Source organism: Dendrobates tinctorius, unplaced genomic scaffold (assembly GCF_039654945.1).
Source record: "Dendrobates tinctorius isolate UK_male_01 unplaced genomic scaffold, ASM3965494v1 ptg000008l, whole genome shotgun sequence".
Classification (NCBI taxonomy): Eukaryota; Metazoa; Chordata; class Amphibia; order Anura; family Dendrobatidae; genus Dendrobates; species Dendrobates tinctorius.
Window position 1 is genome coordinate 5,095,639 of NW_027361676.1, and position 26,314 is coordinate 5,121,952.

Consider the following 26,314-nt stretch of genomic DNA (forward strand, 5'->3'; position numbering starts at 1 on the left):
TTGTGGGCCCCCTGCTCCTCCATATTGTATATTATGGGCCCCATGCTCCATACAGTATATTATAGGCCCCCATGCACCTCCATACAGTATATTATGCCCCCCATGCTCCTCCATACAGTATATTGTGGGCCCCCATGCACCTCCATACAGTATATTATAGGCCCCATGCACCTCCATACAGTATATTATGGAACCCCATGCACCTCCATACAGTATATTATGAGGCCCATGCACCTCCATACAGTATATTATGGGCCCCCATATACCTCCATACAGTATATTATGAGCCCCCATGCACCTCCATACAGTATATTATGGGCCCTCATGCTCCTCCACACAGTATATCATGGGCCCCCTGCTCCTCCATATTGTATATTATGGGCCCCATGCTCCATACAGTATATTATGGGCCCCCATGCTCCTCCATACAGTATATTATGGGCCCCCTGCTCCTCCTTATTGTATATTATGGGCCCCATGCTCCATACAGTATATTATAGGCCCCCATGCAGCTCCATAATGTATATTATGGCCCCCATGCTCCCCCATACAGTATATTATACAGTATATTATGGGACCCCTGCTCCTCCATATAGTATATTATGGGCCCCATGCTCCATACAGTATATTATGGGCCCCCATGCTCCAGTCCATACAATATATTATGGGCCCCATGCACCTCCATACAGTATATTATGGGCCCCCATGCATCTCCATACAGTATATTATGGGCCCCCATGCTCCTCCATACAGTATATTATGGGCCCCCATGCACCTCCATACAATATATTATGGGCCCCCATGCTCCTCCATACAGTATATTATGGGCCCCCTGCACCTCCATACAGTATATTATGGGCCCCCTGCTCCTCCATACAGAATATTATGGGCCCCATGCACCTCCATACAGTATATTATAAGACCCCATGCTCCAGTCCATGCAATATATTATGGGCCCCCAGCTACTCTATGCAATACATCATGGGCCCCATGTAATGCTGCATACATAAAGGAAAAATATCAAATCCTCACCTCTTCCGTTCCCACCGCAGGTCCCGTGCACTCAGCGTCTCTCCCGCCTCTGCAATGCTCAGGACAGTGAGGGCACGCAGTGATGATGTCACCCTCTGCCCTGAGACGCTGCAGAGTCAGAGGGCGCTGAAGATCCTGCAGCTGCCGGAACGAGGAGAGGTGAGTATAAAAGGGGTCCCCGATGCCAGCACTGCCTGGACCCCATGCTGTGTGGCACACCCCCCGTTCACTCAGGGTCCCCAGTGCTTACCTGGGTTCGTCGGGTGGTGCCGCCAGCCCTGTTCATGGCGGTGGGGCGGGACCGTGTACTCAGGAATGCGTACAGTGCCATGAACGCGCGCACCTGGATGGCTTTCAGTTTTAAAGGGCCCGCGTCCATAAATTTTTTTTCCCTTCTCTTCCTTCTCTCTGGGGCCCACCGGGCATTTCACTGGTGTCCTGGCGGGCCAGACCGACCCTGGTGATCGGTAACTATAGGTGTAATAGCCACGGCATGCCTCCCAACTTTTGAAGAAGGGAAAGAGGGACAAACACTGCAGCAAGCTTTAGACCATGCCCTCACCACACCCATTTCACAACTAGTCACACCCATGTCCACACCCCAACCGCACCTATTTAGCAGTGCTGATCACACTGACTGGTACTGAGGGCACAATGGCTAGCATGGGCACAGTGGCTGGTACTGTGGGCATACTGACTGGTACTGAGGAAAAGAAACAACAGAGAGAGAAAAAAGAAAATAGAGAGAAAGAAATAACAAAAGAAAGAGGGTAAAGAAAAACAGAGAGAAAAGAAGAACAGAGAGTGAAAGAAAGAACAGAGAGAGAGAAAGAAAGTACAGAGAGCGAAAGAAAGAGGGGAAATAAAGAACAGAAAGAAAGAGCAAACAGAGAGAAGGAAAGAACGAACAGAGAAAGAAATGAGAGAAAGAAAGAACAAACAGAGAGAATAGAGAGTGAAAGAAAGAAAGAGAGGGGAAAGAAAGAACAGAGAGAGAAACAAAGAAAGAACAGAGAGAGAAAGAGGGGACAGAAAAAAAGAACAGAGAGAAAGAAAGAACAGAGAGAGAGAAAGAAAGGGGAAAGAAAGAACAGAGAGGGAGAGAGAAAGAAAGAACAGAGAAAAAGAAAGAGGAGAAAGAAAGAACAGAGAGAGAGAAAGGGGAAAGAAAGAACAGAGAAAAAAAGGGAAAAGAAAGAACAGAGAGAGAGAAAGAGGGGAAAGAAGGAAAGAAAACAGAAATAGAGAGAAAGAAAGAGGGGAAACAAAGAAAGAACAGAGAGAGAAAGAACAGAAAGAAAGATGTAAAGAACAGAGAGAAAGAGGGGAAAGAAAGAGAAGAGAGAGAGAAAGAAAGAAGGAATGAAAGAACAGATAGAAAGAAAGAAACAGAGAGAAAGAAAGAAAGATTAGAGAGGGAAAGAAAGAAAAAACAGAGAAAGAAAGATTGTATAAAAATACTATAGCAGCCCAGCTTCCATTGTAGTGCCAACCTGAGCCTCCCGGTGCAGAACATATCATGATCTGCTCACATGGCCAACATCCCCGATTCCAAGGTGATCCCGCTGTCCGCACTGTCAGAGAAGGACATGGTGATGGATCTGAAGCATTCCCTGAAGTGCCTTCATGGTTCCGTCACAATCTCCTCCCAAAATTACTTCATTTCCGGTCAGCTTCCAGCACATCACTTCCGGTGGAACGTCACATGCAAGTCTTAAAGTACTCCTCTGGGCTCTGCCGTGTACTCCTGTGTAAGCTCCCGGCCGGGACAGCGGGGCAGACTCTCAAAATCGGGACTGTCCCGCTGGATCCGGGATGGTTGGGAGGTATGAATGTACACGTACAGCTCCGCACACATCATACACACACGGTTCCGCTTTGTATGCCTCGTACACACATGGCTCCGCTCCGTACACCTCGCACACACAAGGCTCCACTCAGTACACACATGGCTCCACTCCGTAAACCTCGTACACACATGGCTCCACTCCGTACACACACGGCTCAGCTCCATACACTTCGTACACGCAGGGCTCTGTTCCGTACACCTCATACACACGGCTCTGCTCCGTACACCTCGTACACACACGGTTCCGCTCCGTACACCTCGTACACACGGCTCCACTCCGTACACCTCGTACACACGGCTCCGCTCCATACTCCTCGTACACACATGGCTCCGCTCCGTACACTTCGTAGACACACGGCTCCGCTCCATACACTTTGAAGACACACGGCTCCGCTCCGTACACTTCGTACACACACGGCTCCGCTCCGTACACCTCTTACACACACGGCTCTTCTCTGTACACCTTGCACACACGGCTTCACTCCGTACACCTCGTTCATACACGACTCCCCTCCTTACACCCCGCACACTCACGGCTCCGCTCCGTACACCTCCTACACACACGGCTCCACACCGTACACTTCATACACACGGCTCTGCTATATCCACCCTGTAAACCTCTCCTGACCCCACACATAAACTTCCCCTCATCCAGCACCATGACAACCAGCACAGCAGAGTCCTGCATACACTGAGGCCCCTGATCATCATGTGACCCCTGACTCCTCCCCTCTTGTGACCTCATCACAGGTCCTGTGTGCACAGAGCAGCCCAGCGACGTCATTGCTGGTATTTATTAGCAGTGAGGGGCTGCGGTGGGTCTCTCTGGGAGGGCGAGGAATGGATGGGGTGGGTCCATGGGGGAGCGATGCTGCTTAGTGCAGTGCAGGAAAGTAAAATCCCTGTCGAGACAGTGGGGCAGGCTGTGAAAATCGGGACTGTCCCACTGGATTCGGGAGGTTTGGGAGGCTTGCCATGGGTAATCAATATATGTACAGTCATGCTCAAAAGTTTACATAGAATTTTTGGTTTCTTGGCCTTTTTTAAAAGAATATGAATGCTAACACCAAAACTTTTTTTCCATTCATGGTTAGTGGTTGGGTGAAGCCATTTATTGTCAAACTGCTGTGTTTTCTCTTTTTAAATCATAATGACAACCCAAAGCATCCAAAGGGCCCTGATCAAAAGTTTACATACCCATAGAATTATAGAATGGTAGAGTTGGAAGGGTCCTCCTCGGCCATCTGGTCCAACCCCCTGCTCAAAGGAGGATTCACTAAATCATCCCAGACAGATGTCTGTCCAGCCTCTGTTTGAAGTCTTCCATGGAAGGATAACTCATCACTTCTCATGGCAGCCTGTTCTACTCATCCACACTGTCAAAAAGTTTTTTCTAATATCTAATCTGTGTCTCCTCCCATTCAGTTTCATCCCATTGCTTCTAGTCTTTCCTTGTGCAAATGAGAATAAAGATGATCCTTCTACAATGTGACAGCCCTTGAGATCTTTGTAGACATCTTTTAAGTCTCCTCTCAGTCTTCTCTTTTGCAAGCTAAACATTCCCAAATCCTGTAACCGCTCCTTGTAGGACATGGTTTGCAGACCGGTCAACATTCTGGTCGCTCGTCTCTGAACTTGCTCCAGTTTTTTTAAAATGGACTGGGCGGCTTCATCTGCTCCCCCCTCCCTGTCTTGCTCTACACAAGAAGAAATGCGTAGAGCAAGACAGGGAGGGGGGAAGCAGTTGAATAAGCCCCACTCAGCGGACCGGACCATGGCAGTTTACATACATATGAACCGATATAAAAAAGGTATTTATGCATGAAAGGTGCGGGGTCAGGGGGAAGCAAAAGTACTAAGAGAATCCTTATGTGACACACAATTGAATGATATCATTATATGATATCTCAAAAAAGGGGTGACAGATTCCCTTTAATACATCCCAGAATTGTATTTGCCTTTTATGCTGCTGCATCACACTGTTGACTCATGTTTAGTTTATGATCTATTAGTGTACCCAAGTCTTTTTCACATGTGGGGTTGCTTAGTCCTATTCCTCCCATTCTGTAAATGCTTTTTTCATTTTTCTTGCTCAGATGTAGTACTTTGCATTTTTTCCTGTTAAAAAACATTCTGTTAGTTGCAGTCTACTGCTCCAGTTTATTTATATTTGAATACTTTCTCTCTTCTATAGTATTAGCTATCCCTCCTAACTTTGTGTCGTCAGCAAATTTAATACGTTTACCCTCAATTCCTTCATCTAAATCATTGATAAACATCTTGAACAATACAGGGCCCAGAACAGAGCCCTGTGGTACCGCACTTGAGACATTCTTCCAACTGGATGTGCATCCATTTACGACCACCCTTTGGGTCCAATCACTAAGCCAGATATGAATCCACCTAACGGTTGCCTTGTCCATTCCATATTTAGTCATTTTTTCAATAAGGACAATGTGAGATACTTTGTCAAATGCTTTGCTGAAGTCAAGATATACAGTTGTGGCCAAAAGTATTGACACCCCTGCAATTCTGTCAGATAATACTCAGTTTTTTCCAGAAAATAATTGCAAACACAAATTCTTTGGTATTATTATCTTTATTTATTTTGTCTTAAATGAAAAAACACAAAAACAATTGTCCTAAAGCCAAATTGGATATAATTCCACACCAAACATAAAAAGGAGGGTGGACAAAAGTATTGGCACTGTTCAAAAAATCATGTGATGCTTCTCTAATTTGTGTAATTAACAGCACTTGTAACTTACCTGTGGCACCTAACAGGTGTTGGCAATAACTAAATCACACTTGCAGCAAGTTGACATGGATTAAAGTTGACTCAACCTCTGTCCTGTGTCCTAGTGTGTACCACATTGAGCATGGAGAAAAGAAAGAAGACCAAAGAACTGTCTGAGGAGTTGAGAAACCAAATTGTGAGGAAGCATGAGCAATCTCAAGGCTACAAGTCCATCTCCAAAGACCTGAATGTTCCTGTGTCTACCGTGCGCAGTGTCATCAAGAAGTTTAAAGCCCATGGCACTGTGGCTAACCTCCCTAGATGTGGATGGAAAAGAAAAATTGACAAGAGATTTCAACACAAGATTGTGCGGATGTTGGATAAAGAACCTCGACTAATATCCAAACAAGTTCAAGCTGCCCTGCAGTCCGAGGGTACAACAGTGTCAACCCGTACTATGCGTCGGCATCTGAATGAAAAGGGACTGTATGGTAGGAGACCCAGGAAGACCCCACTTCTTACCCGAGACATAAAAAAGCCAGGCTGGAGTTTGCCAAAACTTACCTGAAAAAGCGTAAAACGTTTTGGAAGAATGTTCTCTGGTCAGATGAGACAAAAGTAGAGCTTTTTGGGCAAAGGCATCAACATAGAGTTTACAAGAGAAAAAAAGAGGCATTCAAAGAAAAGAAAATGGTCCCTACAGTCAAACATGGTGGAGGTTCCCTCATGTTTTGGGGTTGCTTTGCTGCCTCTGGCACTGGACTGCTTGACCGTGTGCATGGCATTATGAAGTGTGAAGACTACCAACAAATTTTGCAGCATAATGTAGGGCCCAGTGTGAGAAAGCTGGGTCTCCCTCAGAGGTCATGGGTCTTCCAGCAGGACAATGACCCAAAACACACTTCAAAAAGCACTAGAAAATGGTTTGAGAGAAAGCACTGGAGACTTCTAAGGTGGCCAGCAATGAGTCCAGACCTGAATCCCATAGAACACCTGTGGAGAGATCTAAAAATGGCAGTTTGGAGAAGGCACCCTTCAAATATCAGGGACCTGGAGCAGTTTGCCAAAGAAGAATGGTCTAAAATTCCAGCAGAGCATTGTAAGAAACTCATTGATGGTTACCGAAAGCGGTTGGTCGCAGTTATTTTGGCTAAAGGTTGTGCAACCAAGTATTAGGCTGAGGGTGCTAATACTTTTGTCGGGCCCATTTTTGGAGTTTTGTGTGAAATTATCAATGTTTTGCTTTTTGCTTCATTCTCTTTTGTGTTTTTTAATTTAAGACAAATTAATTGAAGATAATAATAACAAAGAATTTGTGTTTGCAATCATTTTCAGGAAGAAACTGAGTATTATTGCTGGGGTGTCAATACTTTTGGCCACAACTGTACTATATCTACAGCATTTCCCTGATCCACCCAGTCAGCGATTCTGTCATAGAAGGAAATTAAGTTAGTCTGACTCAATAGTTACAAACCCATGGTGACTCTGGTTAACCACTTCATTCTAAGCCAGGTACTTACATACATGTTGTTTAATAATTTGTTCAAAGATCTTTCCTGGTATAGAAGTCAGACTCACCAGCCTATAGTTGCCTGGGTCCACCTTCTTCCCCTTTTTGAAGATAGGAACACTTGCTCTTCTCCAGTCTTCTGGGACTTCTCCTGATCGCCAAGAATTTTCAAAGATTATGGAGAGTGGTTCAAAAATGTCTTCTGTTATCTCCTTCAGTACTCTGGGGTGTAATTCATCTGGACCTGGAGACTTGAATTAATTTATGTTAGCTAAGTATTCCCTCACTATCTTTTTCTTTATAGATAGCCTGGATTCTTCTATTCCTTTAATAGGACAGTGAAGATCAGTTGATGTTACATTTCCTTTCTGAGAGAAAGCAGATGCAAAATAGGAATTCGGCCTTCTGAACATCCTGTTAGGAACGGTGGAATGCTCTAAATAAATAAATAATAAAGTGCGTTCGCCGCTCAGGGTCCACCGTGCAGAAGGTGTTAACACTGCTGCTAAATAATGGCGAACACTAAATATGGCGGTAATATTGCACGCGGGTTGGACGTCACCCGGTGTGCGCTGAGTGTACTCTGTTAGCTTCACAGAGACGCCTAAGGCATTAACATAAATGCTGAGCCTGTTGGACTCACAAGTCTCAGAGAAGTGCACGCACGGTATAAGTTCACAGGAGCTGAATCCTAGGCAGAGGGTCAGAGTTCGTCTAGACCTACCGAGCGTGCTGCGTCGCAACTGCGGACGCCAAGAGGATCTGCAGACTGTAGCGCGGCGACGGACACTGCCGCTAATCAACAATGCCCGATAGCAGGCGCACTGTCGGACGCTAGCACTGTGGAGGATGCTGTTGTGGCTTGAAGCTTGCCACTGGCTGGTGCAGACTCTAAACCTAAGTCCCTATACACACTCGTAATATCAGAGGAAGGGGATCTTAATGAGTCATTTGCAGGTTCATGCATCCATCATCATTCACACAGTAGCAACTAGAGACTATACTAGCGCATGGCCGAGCGGCCATGCGGACCTTTTATAGCCGTGCGCTTCTGGGACCTTCCAGATCTCTGAGATGGACCAATGAGATCAGGAGAAGGACCTGAGCATGTGATTCACGATCTCCAATGGGAGATCGTCTCGTGAGCATGCCCAGTAGCGTGACGAGAGGACTTAGCCTCTGGAGCATTTTGCTGCAAAGCAGCCTGCATTGCTATTGCTGACCCAAAGGTGGCAGCAACAGCCAGACCCACAGAGCAGGTCTGGGCAGAGCGTCTGGGACCCTGAGACTGCTGAGCAATCTCCTCTGCGGTCGATAAACAATGAGAGACTGCAGAATGTGAGGCTCTGGATTCCTGCTGAGCCGCTGCAGGAACCCGACGCCTAACACATCATTTCATCATTTTCATCTTGTAAAAATCCTATAGACTTTTCTTTTACTTTTGACATGTCTCCAAAATCCTTTTTTATTGCTTTTGGCGTCTCTTGTAAGCCTTAATTCATTGTCAGCTTTAGATAATCTGATGCGTCCCCTGCAGGTTCTGCAAACAGCATTTTATTCTTCTTTAGATATGCCTCCTTCTTTCCATTTGATAAACATTTCTTCCTTTTTAGCATGTGTTTAAGTTCTGTCTTCATCCATCCTGGTTTTCTTAAATGCTTCCTATTCTTCCCTCTTTTCGGAATTGTAAACGATTGTGCTTTGAGAATCTCATTTTCCTTCCTGGACATTTTAGTCCTTAAGGATATCCAGCCATTGGATCCCTCCAATTCTCTTTCTGAGTCCCTTAAAATCTGCCTTTCTGAATTCTAACCTTGCAGTTTGAGTCTTCATTGGTCTTTCTCCTCTAGTTATCCAAAATTCTAAAATAGCATTGTCGCTACCTCCTAGGGTCCCAGCCACTCAATCCTCCTCAACCATTTCCTCCCTGTTTATAAGGGTTAGATCCAAGGTAGCAGATCCCCTTGTTTTCTCCCCTATCTTTTGGTAGATAAAGTTGTCAGAAAGAGAGGATAAGAATTTGCTTGACCTGTTAGTTTTGCCTGAGAGAAAATCCCAAACAAATGTCTGGATAGTTGAAATCTCTCACTATGTCATTTTTTTTGGAGAACTTGGCCATTTGATGCATAAAGAGTTCATCCATATCTTCAGCTTGCACAGGCGGACAGTAGTAAATGTCTACAATGGTGTCCTTTCCGTTGCTCTCTCCTTGTATTCTTACCCAGACAGTTTCCACAGAACTCCCAGTCTCTGAAGCTTGGATCTCTGTGCAGATATACACTTTTCTAACATACAATGCGACACCTCCTCCTTGTTTATCAAGTCTATTTCTCACAAATAAGTCCTTCTAGCCTTGTGTTCCAATCATGTGTATCGTCCCACCAAGTTTCAGTGATTTCAATAACATTTCTTTTCCTGCGTTAGTAGTTCCAGTTCTCTATGTTTGTTGCCCATGCTTTGTGCATTTGTATAGAAACATTTTAGTTTGTAATTGGTTTCTCTTTCTCCAATATTTTTATCATTTAGATTTTTTTGTCTTTGTTCTTCCTTTCCACTTCTAATGTCCATGGGTAATCAATGCATATAGATGTGTCTGGGTCGCCCTCCCAGGGATGTGGGGTACTCGGTACCGGGCTGGTCTCAGAGGAGAATATCACAGCAGCGGTGACCCGGTCCGTGGCCCTGGGCGCCCATGTAAAAGGGGTAGAGTGATGGAATAAAGTTTGAGTGATTCGTGACACCACCTGTGGTATTCGGCAATGAAGATGTTAAGCCGACGCTGCAGACAGATCCTCTGGGACAGATGGTGTGGTGCAGCAATGATGGTATAGCCCTCCACAGGCAGGGCTATAGTCCCAGGGCAGTGTAGATCGGTGTTGGGGAAGAGGGTGCTGTGTCTGGCACAGAGATGTAGCAGTGCTGGAGAAGGTGCAGAAAGAAGGCAAGGACACAGCGGAATGTAGTTTCTTTACCTTTACTTTGTATTTGCAGTCCAGGGTCCAGATTTAAGATGGCATAGGAGCTGATTAGCCTGGAAGCAACTCAGGAATCTCTCTATGCAGATAGGTTGTGTAGTCTCCTTCCTAGCGCTTATTTGAGGTACATCCAGTACTGTGTTACACTGAAGTTCCTCCTTCTTGTTCCCTCTCAGATCTACCTCATATGGCAGACAGCTGTAGCCTTCTATCTCTTCTCTTGGCTCACCCGATGCTGTTGTGCCTCCGAGTCTTAGATGGGAATAGAGCATTTACAGCTTCCTATTCCTCTGGTTTCTGTTGCAGGACCATTAATATCCATACAACCGTGGAGACCAGCTCCAGTTCATGCGCTCCAGCTGGGAACGAGCTCTGTCATGAACTAATTTTCTGCTCCACCAGTTGAGAGTTCCCCTTCCGTTCTCCCTCTGGTGGTGACAGGAGGTAGTGCGGTTGGTTTAAGTGGTAGTGATCTGCCACCTGATGAGGAAGATAACGATTGGATCTCTGGAGTATCAGACTGGATATAAGACAGGCGACGCCCTATCCGGGTGCTGGTGATTCAGTCTGCTTCTCAGGTCCTGGACTTCAGCTCTCCTCCAGTCTTCTCAAGTTAAGTTTGTTCTTTGCTAATGTTCACACTTGCGCTTGTTGGTCAGTTCAGTTTTTTGTGTAATCAGCCTGCCCCTGCTGGGGCTATGCTGAAATTCCACTCCTATTAATCAGTATTTGCCCATCTGCTTTTTGTCCCTTATTAGATTGGCCTCTTTTTTGCTCTGTCTCAGAATATTTCAGAGTGCTGATATAGGTTTAGAAGTCTAGTGACTTCAGGGTTAATTTTGCTATCAGAAGTGTTGGACAATATTTTTGTAGGTTTTTTTTTTGGCAGATTGCAGACAGTGTCTTTCCTTTTCTGTCCTTTTTAGTTAGCCGGGCCCCATCGTTTGCTCAGCCTATTTTCCTGCCTTTGTTTGTACTTTTATCTTGTTTCACCATCAATACATGTGGGGGGCTGTCTTTCCTTTGGGGTCTGCTCTGGGGCAGTTAGTTTTCCTCTTTTCCTGCTTTGGCTTATGTAGTTCTACGGTTGTGACAAGGCGTCTAGGACCAATGTAGGAACGCTCCACGACTGCTGCTAGCTGTGCGGGTAAGATCAGGGATCTGCAATCTGCATAGTTACCAACTTCTCTGGTTTTCTGAGACTTAGCTTGTTGTCTTTTTTTTTTCCTCCTCGGTTTCCCATTCATAACAGAGCTCTCAACTCCGCTCAGTCCCCCAGATTCTCTCTCCATGTCTACACACTTCGGCCTCCTCACACTAACTGACTAATTTCCCTTCCTGGCCCTCAGAGAGCACTCCTCCCCTCAATTCTGGTTCAGAGCTCCCTCTGCTGGCCCGGAGTGGGAACTGTGTTGCATGTTATGGTTAGCTGCTAGAGAGACCCTTCATTGCTTCCAAGCCTGACATCACCCTCCCTGGAGGAAGGCAATGCCACTGTGGAGACCATACTCCTGGGGGCACCACATTCCCCCTAGTGCAATTCAGTACTCCTGGACTGATAAAAAAAACAAATGAACATATTAACACATTAACACTTATAAACGTACAAGATTTAGAGAAAAAAATGAAAAATAGAAAAACCAAAAGCTCCAAAAATAGTCCTGAGACGATTAGTCCATGCGTCAATGTCCATGGTCCATTCCTGGGCAAATGGTGAACTATGTACAAAAGAAGTTTTTTACCACACCTAGTCCTGTGGCCTAATTGTCCACCAAAACAAACTGGAAAAATAAAAAAAGGGGTTTCTTACAGAGTCTCTGTAGGCACAAAACTTAAACAGTTACATATACTGTATACATTTGACCACTTACATTACTTATTTATACACGAAACCTGAGAGGTGGAATACCTTGGGTACTACGGACAGACCTACGTAGCACTGGTGTTATTGGGGATCTCACTGGTTGTCTGGTGCTAACCACTGGGGTAGTGTGTACTGTACTGGCTACAATACTGGTGGTTCTGCGTAGCACAGGGATACTAGATTTCCTAGGATCACTTCTACTCACTGTGGGCATGACAGATTCACCGCTGGCAGGGTGAGAATTCTCTTGTTCCACTGCTGGTGTAGCATCCGCTGCTTGCACTTGCAGATTTTCAGGGTGGTCTTGAGTCACTTCTTCTTGCACTACCAGTTGGGGAAAGGTCAAAACTGGCACCACTATGGCATTATTTGCTCGAGTCCAATTTGCAGGGAATTCTCCAAGTACAGTGCTGACCTTTTCTTCTTCCTCTATGGGTTGGATGTTGTTTTGCTCTTCCATTCTTTCTTTTAACTGGTCAGGGCACAATTTCAAATGATCCCTTGATACTGCTGCTGAGGTTTCTCCCCCATCCTTACTGATAAGGCACACTTTGGTGTTGTCAAAGTTTGATGGTAAGACGGTGTAGGGTTCAGCTTCCCATTGGTCATCCAATTTATGCATCCTTCTTTTCCTCTTTAGGACTTGTTCTCCTGGTGACAAGGGAACTGCAAGTGCATGGTGATTGTAGTGCCTTTCTTGTTTTTGTCTTGCCTGAGCTAGACTCTTTTCTACGCACTCTTGTACTCTTCGGTATTGCTGCTGCTGTTCTCTATCCCAGTTAGCATCTGGTGACGTCACTTCAGGTGTAAGGACTCCCATATCCAAATCAATAGGCAGCTTGCCAGACTTCACTCTCATTAGGTAGGCTGGAGTGCAGTTGGTGGAATTCACAGGAATGTGGTTGTAGAGGTCTACCAGATCTGGCAACTTTTCTGGCCACAGATTCCTCTCTTCCAAAGGCAAGGTCTTCAGTAGATCAATCACCACCTGGTTCATCTTTTCACACATGCCATTGGTCTGTGGATGGTACGGTGTTGTCCTGATCTTCTCGCAACCGTACAAGTTACAGAATTCCTGGAACACTTCCGCCTCAAAGGCTGGACCTTGATCTGTAAGCACTCACTCTGGATATCCGTGTGGTCTACAAAAGTGCTGTTGGAGTGCTCTGGCTGCTGTTCTGGCTGTTTGATGCTTGACAGGCATGACTACCAGGAATTTTGGGTAGTGGTCAATGATGGTAAGAGCATAAATGTAGCCTAAACGGCTTGGGACCAGCTTCACATTGTCCAGGGCGACCAATTCGAATGGCTGTTTGGTTACTATTGGCTGCAAAGGAGCTCGCTGGCTGTTACGGTCCCTTCTGCGCAGGTTACATTGACCACACTCCCGGCACCAATTTTCAATGGCTTTCCTCATACCAGCCCAGTAGAATCTCTCGGAGCAAGGCCTCCAACTTCTTCCATCCGAAGTGTCCAGCTCCATTGTGGTATGCTTCCAAGAACATTGATGCTTCACTCTTTGGGACTACCACTTGCCAAACCAACTCATGAGTGTGGGCATTGATACTCCTCCGACACAGCTTTCCCTCATAGATGATCAGCCGGCCTCTTTCCTTCCACAACTGCTGGGTTTCTTCAGGAGCATCCGACTCTGGGCGTGAGTCAGCTTGTGACAGTAGCTCTTTCACCAGGCGGACTGCGGGGTCGCTATCCTGGGTTTCTGCCCAGTCATGATGAGGCAATGGATTTAGGGTGGCCTCTTTCATGATAGACCATCTGTTTCTCACTCCTTGAGCACGTTGGGCCGCAATTGGCCGGTAGAAGGCAGGTAACTCGATTTCTTCAAGTGCCTCAGGGTCTCCTCCTGCATCTGGCAGATTGGGCATTCTGGACAGCGCATCAGCATTAGCATTCTTGTGCCCTGCTCGGTACTTGATGGTGAATTCATAGTTAGACAACCGGGCCATCCATCCCTGCTCCAGTGCACCTAGCTTGGCAGTTTCCAAGTGAGTCATTGGGTTGTTATCCGTGAAGATGGTAAACTTGGCTGAAGCTAGGTAATGCTTGAATCGTTCAGTCACAGCCCAGACTATGGCGAGGAACTCCAGCTTGAAGGAACTGTAGTTGTCATGGTTCCTTTCAGTGGGACGAAGTTTCTTGCTGGCGTAGGAGATCACTCTTTCTTTGCCATTCTGTACCTGTGACAGTACTGCTCCAAGTCACACTTTGCAGGCATCAGTATACAACACAAAGGGTTGGTCATAATCTGGGTAGGCCAGAACTTCATCTCCTGTGAGAGCCATCTTCAGTCGAGTGAAGGACCTCTTCAGCTCCTCATTCCATTCGAATGTAGGACTCTGTTTCAGGCCTTCTTGGGCTGACCCACCAGAAGATTTTGCATAGGAGTGGCTATCTCAGTGAAGCCTTTGATGAACCTTCAGTAGTAGCCTACCAGCCCGAGGAATTGACGTACTTCATGGAGGTTGCTAGGCTTCTGCCAGTCCCGGATGACTGTGACTTTGTCAGGATCCGGTGCCACACCGGACTCACTACATGACCGAGGTACTGAACCTTGGGCTTCAGGAGGTGGCATTTGGAAGGCTTCACCTTCAGGCCAAAGTTGGACAATGCTTCAAACACCTCAGCCAGGTGCTTCAGATGGTCTTCATAAGTCTTGGAGAAAACAATGACATCATCAAGGTACAACAGGACTGTCTCGAAGTTCTTGTGTCCAAGACAGCATTCCATTAGCTGTTGGAATGTCCCTGGAGCGGTGCAGAGCCCGAATGGCATATAGTTGAACTCACAGAGACCCATTGGGGTGGTAAACGCTGTTTTCTCCTTGTCTGCCTCTGCCACGGGAACCTGCCAATACCCACTAGTGAGATCTAAGGTGGAAAAATAGTTAGCAGTTTTAAGTGCAGCTAATGACTCCTCAATTCTGGGTAATGGGTAGGCATCTTTATGTGTATTGCTGTTCATTTTTCTGTAATCAACACACATTCTCATGGTACCATCTTTCTTTTTCACAAAGACTATTGGGGCTGCCCAGGGGCTACAACTGTCTCTTATCACCCCAGCCTCCTTCATTTCCCGCAACATACTTTTGTCACATTGATATTGTGTTGGGGGTATAGGCTGGTACCTTTCTTTAATGGGTGGATGATCTCCAGTGGGGATATGGTGTTGAACCCCTTTTGCCTTCCCAAAATCTAGAGGGTGTTTACTGAATACCCGCTCATACTCCTGGGTCACTCTGTAAACCCCATTGTTTTGGTATGAAGGGGTGGAGTCAGTTCCCACCTGCAGTTTCTGGCACCATTCCTCCAGCTGCTTTGCAGAGCCATTGTCTTCCACCTGGTCGGATGAGACGAAGGGCTCTGCTGCCTGCATTGCATTGTTACTGACAGTAAGCAGCTTAGCAACTGTGGCATACCGAGGGATTGTGGCCTCCACCTCCCCACAATTCAAGAGGCGTACAGGTACCCTCCCTTTACGGACATCAACTACCCCTCTGGCTGTCAGGACAGTGGGCCTGCTATCAGAGTACACTGGTTCTACCATTGCCTGGTAATCTTTTCATCTGAGGCCTATGGCTGCCCGACATCAAATCAACATTTCACATCTGGGGGGTATTGCAATTGGGAAAGAATCACTCACTCTGACGCTGCCAATTTCTCCGCCAGAGAGTTCTACCTGCTGTCTTTGCATCAGGGCTCTGATCTCCTTCTGCAGGACTCTTTGTTCACTGGAACCAGCAGTCTCAGCCACCTCTTGCAACAAGACAATAACCTCGGAAAGACAATTTTCAATCAAATTGGTACCAAGAGTCATCATTGGGTTACATTCTCGTTGATCAATATCCACAACTATCAGACCTTGAGATTTTAACTCTGCTCGACCCACTTTAACAGTAATTTCTTTACATCCCACTTGCGGTAAATGCTAACCATTACTGGCAACTACTGTGAGTTCATCACTTGGGCCGCGAGTAAGTTCAGAATCAGCCCAGTACCGCTTGTAAAGGATATAGGGCATAGTTGTCACCTGGGAGCCAGTGTCCAGCAAAGCGTTCATGGGGATATCGTCAATCACCACTGGGAGGACCAGTCTCCCTCCAACATATTTGGCTCGCCATTTCTTTGGGCCTTGTGGTCCTACTCCTGGGGGTTGGCCCTCTGCCCCAGGGGTTGCTCATTTAAATAACAGAATCTTGCGATATGGCCTGCCTTGTGGCAGGGACGACAGATGGGACGTCCGTCCTGGTCATAGCGATCATTGTTCCTTCCTCGGAGTGGCGGGATTCTCTTCTTCTTTAGCCACGGGACATTCTTTGGACTGGAGGCGAGCTGGAACTTCTCCTTGGAGGATACCTGCAGGGACTACACGGTTTTAGCAAATGCAGCCATACCCTTGGTCAACTCCTGGACCTGAAGACGCAGTTCTGCAGATGGATCTTTGTCCAGAGTCTGTGCATCAGCCTCCACAGGGATGGAAGGGAAAGATGTTGCTTCCTGGTTGTATATAATTGCTGGGCGCCTAGAGGGCACTGGACGACTGACATTTGGTTCATGCAGCACCTCGATAGCCCTGTCTTTGAAATCAGCAAAGTCTAGGTCATGGTTTTGTAGGGCTATGATGCACAGCTGTGCTCTGTGGGTACTGGATAGGAGTCCTTCAATGAATTGCTCCTTTAACAATCCGTCTCCATCTTCACACTGTCTGGGTTAATCTGCTTGACGGCTCGCAGCGCCTCCTGCAGGTTAAGAGCATAGTCCCATATACTGTTCTGCGCTTTCTGCTTACACCCAAAGAATTTCGTCTTGATTTCAGCTGCAGGGCGGGTATCAAAGGTGCTTCTTAGCTTAGCCAGGATCTTTTTAACAGTCTCCTTATCAGTGTCCTGCCAGGCTTTTACTTCTCTCTGTGCTGCACCTGTTAGCTGCCCAATAAGGATGTTCACCTTCTCGCTTTCAGACAGAGGATACACTTCAAACAAACTGCACCGTCTCTCTTTGAAGTCACTCAGGATATGTGACTCCCCCGAATACTGCGGTAGCCATGCTGCTCCCGGTATGTAAGGCATAGACAGCGGCATTATGGGGACCGCTGCGGTGGGTGCTATTGGAGCCGCAGCTGCGTTTGGCCCTGCATCTTGCGGCGCTGAGGGGTTGGCGGGGGCGTCCGCCGCTGCATCGGCACGTGCCTCCGACATTCTCTTTCCCCCTAGTTAACGTTAGCCAGGCCCCGGGGTTGAGCAAGCTTACCGGCTGCAGCTTTGCAGGCTGGATGATCGGGGCTGCAGGCCTCTACTCCTCCCACATCTCGCACACTGGCCTCTTCCCACGCGGCACTTCACTTCTTCGCGCTCTTCGGCTGGCTCCGCCCATGACGGCCCGCCTCTTTGGGTTCCCGCACGCGCCAAGCAGCGGGATAATGGCGGCACTTTCACAAACAGTCTATAGCACACAACACAGTCTCTGGCACACAGGACCCGGGGACACCGGGCTCCGTAAATCCTGTTCGTGACACCAAAATGGGTCGCCCTCCCAGGGCTGTGGGGTACTCGGTACCGGGCCGGTCTCTCAGAGGGGAATGTCACAGCAGCGGTGACCCGGTCCATGGCCCTGGGCGCCCATGTAAAAGGGGTAGAGTGGTGGAATAAAGTTTATGAGTAATTTGTGATGCCACCTGTGGTATTCAGCAATGAAGATGTTAAGCCGACGCTGCAGACAGATCCTCTGGGACAGATGGTGTGGTGCAGCAATGATGGTGTAGCCCTCCACAGGCAGGGCTGTAGTCCCAGGGCAGTGTAGACCGATGTTGGGGAAGAGGGTGCAGTGTCTGGCACAGAGATGTAGCAGTGCTGGAGAAGTTGCAGAAAGAAGGCAAGGACACAGCGGAATGTAGTTTCTTTACCTTTACTTTGTAAGTGCAGTCCAGGGTCCAGATTACAGATGGCACAGGAGCTGATTAACCTGGAAGCAACTCAGGAATCTCTCTATGCAGATAGGTTGTGTAGTCTCCTCCCTAGCGCTTACTTGAGGTACTTCCAGTACTGTGTTACACTGAAGTTCCTCCTTCTTGTTCCCTCTCAGATCTACCTCGTATGGCAGACAGCTGTAGCCTTCTATCTCTTCTCTTTGCTCACCCATTGCTGTTGTGCCTCCGAGTCTTAGATGAGAATAGAGCATTTACAGCTTCCTATTCCTCTGGTTTCTGTTGCAGGACCATTAATATCCATACAACCGTGGAGACCAGGCTCCAGTTCATGCGTCCAGCTGGGAACGAGCTCTCAACTCCGCTCAGTCCCCCAGCTTCTCTCTCCACGTCTACACACTTCGGCCTCCTCACACTAACTGACTAAATTCCCTTCCTCGCCCTCAGGGAGCACTCCTCCCCCCAATTCTGGTTCAGAGCTCCCTCTGCTGGCCCGGGAGTGGGAACTGTGTTGCATGTTATGGTTAACTGCTAGAGAGACCCTTCATTGCTTCCAAGCCTGACATCACCCTCCCTGGAGGAAGGCAATGCCACTGTGACGACCATACTCCTGGGGGCACCACATAACCATGGGAGATCAGTAACTATAGGTGTAATATGCATGGTGATCAGTAACTATAGGTGGAATATCCATGGGTAATCAATACATATAGATATATCCATGGGTGATTAGTAAATTATGGTGTAATATCCCTGGGTAATTAATACATATTGATGTCTCCATGGGTGATTAGTAACTATAGTTGTAATATACATAGGTGATCAATAATTATAGGTGTAACATCCATGGATAATCAATACATATAGATGCATCCATTGGTGATCAGTAGCTATGGATGTAATATCCATGGGTAATCAATATAGATGTATCTATGGTGATCAATAAGTATAGGTGTAAAATCCATGGGTGATCAGTAACTATAAATGTAATATCCATGGATAATCAATACATATAGATGTATCCATTGGTGATCAGTAAGTATAGGTGTAATATCCATGAGTAATCAATACATATAGCAATATCCTTGGATGATCAGTGAGTATAGGTGTGAAATCCATGGCTAATCAATACATATAGATGTATCGTTGGGTAATCAATAAGTATAGGTGAAATATCCATGGGTAATCAATACATATAGATGGATCAATGGGTGATCAATAATTATAGGCATAATATCCATGGGCAATCAGTTCATATAGATTTTTCCATGGGTGATCAGTAAGTATAGGTGTAATATCCATGGGTGATCAGTAAGTATAGGTGTAATATCCATGGCTAATCAATACATTTAGATGTATCCATGGGTGATCAGTGAGTATAGGTGTAATATCCATGGGTGATCAGTAAATATAGGTGTAATATCCATGGGTAATCAATACATTTAGATGTATCCATGGGTGATCAGTGAGTATAGGTGTAATATCCATGGGTAATCAATACATATAGATGTATCTATGGGTGATCAGTAAGTATAGATGTAATATCCATGGGTAATCAATACAAATAGATGTGTCCATGGGTGATCAATATGTATAGGTGTTATATCCACGGTTATTCAATAAATATAGGTGTAATATCCATGGGTGATCCATAAGTATAAGTGTAATATCCATGGGTAATCTATACATATAGATGTATCCATGGGTAATCAGTAAATTATGGTGTAATATTCATGGGTAATCAATACATATAGATGTATCCATCAACATTACCAAAAGTACCAATACCTGGTTTAAAAACAACAGTATCACTGTGATTGATCAGCCAGAAAACTCGCCTGACCTTAACCCCAAGAGGAAGATGAGAGACACCAGAACCCACAATGCATACGAGCTGAAGGCTGCTATCAAAGCAACCTGGGCTACCATAACACCTCAGCAGTGCCACTGGCCACGCCACATTGAAGCAGTAATTGATGCAAAAGGGGCTCCGACCAAGTATTGAGTGCATTTACGAACATACAATTCAGTAGGCCAACATTTTAAAATCGTTTTTCAAGCTGGTGTTATAAAGTATTCTAATTTACTGAGATAATGACTTTTGGGTTTTCATTGGCTGTAAGCCATAATCATCAACATTAACAGAAATGAACACTTGAAATACTGTAGATCACTCTGTCTGTAATGACTCTATCTAATACTGTATAAGAGTTTCATTTTTTGTATTGAAGACCTAAAATAAATTAACTTTTTGATGATATTCTAATTTAGTGAGAAGCACTTGTTTTAAACACAAAAGGTTTTGGAATGTGTTTAGAGCTATGTCTGGGTAACATAAGTAAAGGCGCACGTAAACTTTTTATGAACACCTTTTTTTTCCGCCCCTTCTTTCAAGAGCCAAACCTTTTTTTATTTTTCCGCTGTATCAGGGCCTGTTTCTTGTGGGATATGTTGAAGTTTAGAAAAAAATTTCAAGGGGGCTGCAATGGTGAAAAAAATCCAAATCTACTATTGCTTTTCAGATTTTGTTTTGTACAGGTGTTTATTTTGCAGTGAAAATTATCTGAAAATATGATTTTCCTGGTCAGTATGACTACAGCTATGTCATATTCGTAAGTTGTTTTTTAAAAAATATTTTGTTTATTTTCCCATTTTCTTAGTCTCGTAACTTTTTTTTTTGGTAGATAGAGCTTTCTGAGGGCTTTGTGTGTGTGTATTGAGCTAACTTTTTTATCGATACTATCTTTGGGTACATATAGCCATGGCCGAAGGTGTTAGCACCCTTGAAATTGTTCCAGAAAATTATTGCAATTCAAGTTTATTCCATTTGTGTTTATTGGAACACAAAAAAACCCAGAAAAAAAGCAAATTAGACATAATTTCACAGAAAACTCCAAAAATGGGCTAGACAAAATTGTTGGCATCCTTAACCCAATATTTGGTTCCACACCGTTTGTAATAACTAACTGCAATTAATCGCTTCCTGTTTAACCATCAGCAAGCTTCTTACACCTCTCAACTGGAATTTTGGACCACTCTTCTTTTGCAAACTGCGCTAACTCTTCTATTTGAAGGGTGCCTTCTTCCAACAGCAATTTTAAGATCTCTCCAAAGGTGTTCAATGGGATGTACTGTAGATCTGGACTCATTGCTGGTCACTTCAGAACTCTCTGGCACTTTCTTTCCATCCATTTTTGGGTGTATGTTTAGGGTCATTGTCTAACTTTCTGACACTAGGCACTACAGTAAGACCTCAAATCCTTTGGTAATCTTCAAATTTCATGATGCATTGCACAGTCAAGGCACCCAGTGCCAGAAGCAGCAAAACAACCCCAAAACATCTTTGAACCTCCACTATATTTGACTGTAGGTATTGTGTTCTTTTCTTTGTTGGCATCATTCCGTTTTTGGAACAGTAAACAGTAGAATTATGTGCTCTATCTTGGTCTCATCTGTCCACAATACGCTTTTCCAGAAGAATTTTGTATTGCACATATTTGGGAAATCTATGTATTTTATTTACTAAGGTATATATATCTACTGACTATAGAACCAAGTGCACTCTCAAATATATAGTGTCCTGCACAAATAACACAGCTAGTAGGAGTATAGAACTGTCAAACAGTCAGTAGATTAGAGCCAAGATATAATGAAAGAAAGTACCGTGCCATCAGATACTGCAGTGTTTCGCGTGGGCTTCCTACATATCACTCACTTATACATCTGTTGATGTAATTTGTATATTTTATACACTTGTTTTCACAATTATTTGATGATTATTGAGTATTTATATATATATATATATATATATATATATTTGTATACTGTAATGATGTTTCATATATATGTGTATATTTATATATACATATATATATAGACTATAGCACTGGTCACTTTATTTATAGTTGTTTATAAGCTTTGAATATTTGATAATATCTCTTATTGCATCATATTGTGGTATAGCCTTTGATTCGCATATGTCGCTCTTTATTTTATAAATTTTTTTGACAGGGTTATGTGAGAGTACTTGTCTTACCTTGTTCCGCTGCATGGGCATATCTCCTTGCTGTGTTTATGATATTGCGGCATGTGGTTGCCATGGCACCACTGTGACGATCACTGACATGTGCGCATGTCCGCATCGCGCGGCTTCTGGGGCATCGCGTCGGGCTTCCTTCCTGTGTGGTGCGTGTTGTTAGGGGTTGCCATGGTGGTGGCGTCTTCCATCGCACGTCACACTGGAGGCCGGATGTGATGTCATACCTGGGGCGCGCGCTGTTTGAACATGCGCCGCTCATTATGTCTGTGATAGGATCAGCTGTGGAGGACATATATATACAGGAATGTACACACAAATGGTATTACAGCCCCCCGAGAAAGCCCATGCAAAACGCGCGTTGGGGCTGCGGTATCTGACGGCACAGTGGACTTATTGTGGTATGACCCCTTTACTTTCTTTCATTATATCTTGGCTCTAATCTACTGACTGTTTGATGGTTCTATACTCCTGTTAGCTGCGCTATTTGTGCAGGACACTATATATTTGAGAGTGCACTTGGTACTATAGTCAGTAGATATATATACCTTAGTAAATAAAATACACGTCTTGGATATAAAATTTGGTGGTCTTTTTACCAGGTCCCTATATACATAATTTTGTAGCCTCAGACATTTTTTTTTTATCTGTCTATGTCCTTCTACATTTACTCTTTTGTCTATATGATGTAATTTTTATATAAAAATGTTTTATAATAATTGAATTAATAAAAAATATTTCAATGTTATATAACAGCGGTTTTATTGCTCCTTTTTTCTTTGGTGTCTTCAATTATTGCTATAGGAGTATACCTGTTACCTATTTGCTAGTGTTGTGGCATTGGTATTTTCAATTCGTGGTTTTTTGTATTCACTTGAAAAAAGTATACCTGCACTGAAAAACTTGCACTGAGTAGGTGCCTCCTCCTCCCTTGCCAGAGTTCATTCTCCTAGTGACTATTAATGGAGTACAGAAAAGCCAGACAACTAGACTAAGGAATAAGCAGTGGTTTGGAGGCAACTCAGATGCACATTGTCTTACAGGACTGAAGCCTTAAGGCGAATCTGTCAGCAGACTTTAATTTGAGAGCAGCAAAATATAGGGCAAATGAGCCTGATTCCAAGGATATGTCACTTATTATGCTGTGTGCTGTAGTTTCAATACAATCAGTGTTTTATCAGCAGGAGATTATTACTGCCTGACCATGTCTCATGTGCAGACCAGTCCAGCTAATCTGTGTAACACTACCCCCACCACTGGTTTGTCAGCTTGCTGACAATTCACAGTGTACATCGGAATCTGCCAATCAGTGGTGTGGGCAGGGTTACACAGGACTCCACTTTCTGAACACTGGTACATCGAGAACAGGGAAGACAGGAATTCCATCAAGATCACCCCAAGCCATCAAGTTAGTGATACATCGCTGTCATCAGTCTCGGCTTTTCCATAATGGTGCACTCAGATTGCGTAGCAAAGGACTGCTGACAGATTCCCTTTAGTAAAGTGATTTTTAAAGTTAAATATCTTTCAAATGTGTAGAATTAGCAAAAATAATGAGTGAAACTTTAGATATTATTATTTAACTTTTTTCTCACAGCAATAGTCCATGCAAAGGTAATAAAATGTAATGTATCTTGGTAAAAATAAATTCCTAATTTTCCATGTATCAGATGTATCAGACTCCATTCTCTACATATAGTTGGTAATTGCACTGTCACCTAATTGGCATGAACATTGACGTCTTACTAAGTGTTCATTACACGAAGCTGACGTGCTGAATTGTGTGTGAGGGGGGGAGCCTGCCGCACACAAGGACGCACATAGTTCTCCAGCTGAACATGGCATTTTCTAGTAGCTAATATAATACCATACACTATCTTACAGTGGTGAAGTACTTTTCAGTCTGGGAAAATATCAAAGTTAGTATCGCCTGTCCATTTTGGAGCTCAGCTCTGATAATTTAGAGGATAAGGATTAGATATAGAAGCTGCAAACTTGAAGCATACCTCCTACATTATGGTCGAAATACTGATGGCCCAAGGCACAGCTAAATAGTTACAACATATGATAGTTAAAATGAGGTCTCGTGAAGACAATCTCTCCATTAAGGACAGACTTATCTGGAACCTGTAGCAACCAGTTCTTATTTATGGTCTTAAAGTCATTCAATGATTTCCAGATTTCCTGTTGAGTTATATAACTACAATATACATTGGTAAGTAATGATGAGCATTATTTGGTTTTGGAAATTATATAAATAGGCTTAAGAGTTTGTATTAATTTAACAGGTATTTATGTGCATAAGAGTAGGCTGAGCTTGTAACAGAATGGCGAGGGTGTGTACAATAAGTATAGGGGATCATTAATATTAGTTCTAGAAATTACTATACAAATGGGTACCTCCTAGAAAAAGTTATCACGAGGTATTGAATAGGTATTGTATTTAGTTAGGTGGTGGATGGTTGATATGTGTCACTGATGCGTCATCCCTCTATGATGTAAGTCCTAGATCTAAAGTGTGGTGCTTTATTTAGCTGGAGTTTGGACCCAGGATTAAAGGGAATCTGTCATCAATTTCTTTTGCCTATCAGCTGCGGCCACTGGCATCAGGGGCTTATCTGCAGCATTCTATAATGCTGTAGATAAGCCCCTGATGTTACCTGAAAGAGAAGAAAAAAAGAGTTAGATTATACTCACCTGGGGGCGTTCTGGATCCGGTTCGGGTTCAGAGGGAGTGGCGGTCCGGTACGGCGCCTCTCATCTTGCAGCAATGACGTCCTCTTCATTCCTGGTCGTCGCGGCTCTGGCGCAGGTGCACTGCTCTGCCCTGTTGAGGGCAGAGCAGATTACTGCAGTGCGCAGGTGCCGGAAGAGGTCCTGCGCCTGCGCACTGCAGTAATCTATATACAGCTCTGGCAAAAATTAAGAGACCTCTGCACCTAGTGTCCAGAGGCTGAAGGCGCTACCAGGAGACAGGCCAGTACACCAGGAGATGTGGAGGGAGCCATAGGAGGGCAACAACCCAGCAGCAGGACCTCTACTTCCGCCTTTGTGCAAGGAGTAACAGGAGGAGAACTGCCAGAGCCCTGCAAAATGACCTCCAGCAGGCCACAAATGTGCATGTGTTTGCACAAACGGTTCGAAACTGACTCCGTGAGGATGGTCTGAGGACACGATGTCCACAGATGGGGGTTGTGCTCACAGCCCAACACCGTGCAGGATGCTTGGCATTTGCCACAGAAAACCAGGATTGACAAATTCGCCACTGGCGCCCTGTGCTCTTCACAATTTCAAGCAGGTTCACACTGAGCACATGTGACAGATGTGACAGAGTCTGGAGATGCCATGGAGAGCGATCTGCTGCCTGCAACATCCTTCAGCATGACTGGTTTGGCAGTGGGTCAGTAATGGTGTGGGGTGGCATTTCTTTGGAGGGCCGCACAGCCCTCCATGTGCTCGCCAGAGGTAGCCTGACTGCTATTAGGTACCAAGATGAGATCCTCAGACCCTTTTGTGAGACCATATGCTGGTGCGGTTGGCCCTGGGCTCCTCCTAAAGCAGGACAATGCCAGACCTCATGTGGCTGGAGTGTGTCAGCAGTTCCTGCAAAATTAAGGCATTGAAGCTATGGACTGTCCCGCCAGTTCCCCAGACCTGAATCCAATTGAGCACATCTGGGACATCATGTCTCGCTCCATCCACCAACATCACGTTGCACAACAGACTTTCCAGAAGTTGGCAGATGCTTTCGTAAAGGTCTGGGAGGAGATCCCTCAGGAGACTATCCGCCACCTCATCAGGAGCATGCCCAGGCGTTGTACAGTAGGGAGGTCATACAGGCACATGGAGGCCACACACAATACTGAGCCTCATTTTGACTTGTTTTAAGGACATTACATTCCACTTTAATTTTGTGTGTGACTCCAAATCCTTGCCTCCCTTGGTTAATAAATTTGATTTCCATTGATGATTTTTGTATGATTTTGTTGTCAGCACATTCAACTTTGTACAGAAAAAGAATGAGAATATTTCATTCATTCAGATCTAGGATGTGTTATTTGAGTGTTCCCTTTATTTTTTTGAGCAGTGTATTTTGCAAGATCTTTGAGAGTTTTTTGAAAAAGGGAATGATAGTTTAGAGAATAGAGATGGTATCAGAATACCTAAATATTTGATTGCACTTGTTTGCCATTTAAGTGTGAAGTTATTCCTAGCTAGCTTAACATCCCCTGGATCCAGAGTAATGTTTAGTACTTCCATCTAGGAAAAATTAACTTTAAAATTACTTGAATCTCCGAAGTGCTCAAACTCTCCTCATTAGTGAAGGTAGAGTAATATGAGTTGAGCAGGAGGGGAGAATGAAGCTCAGCA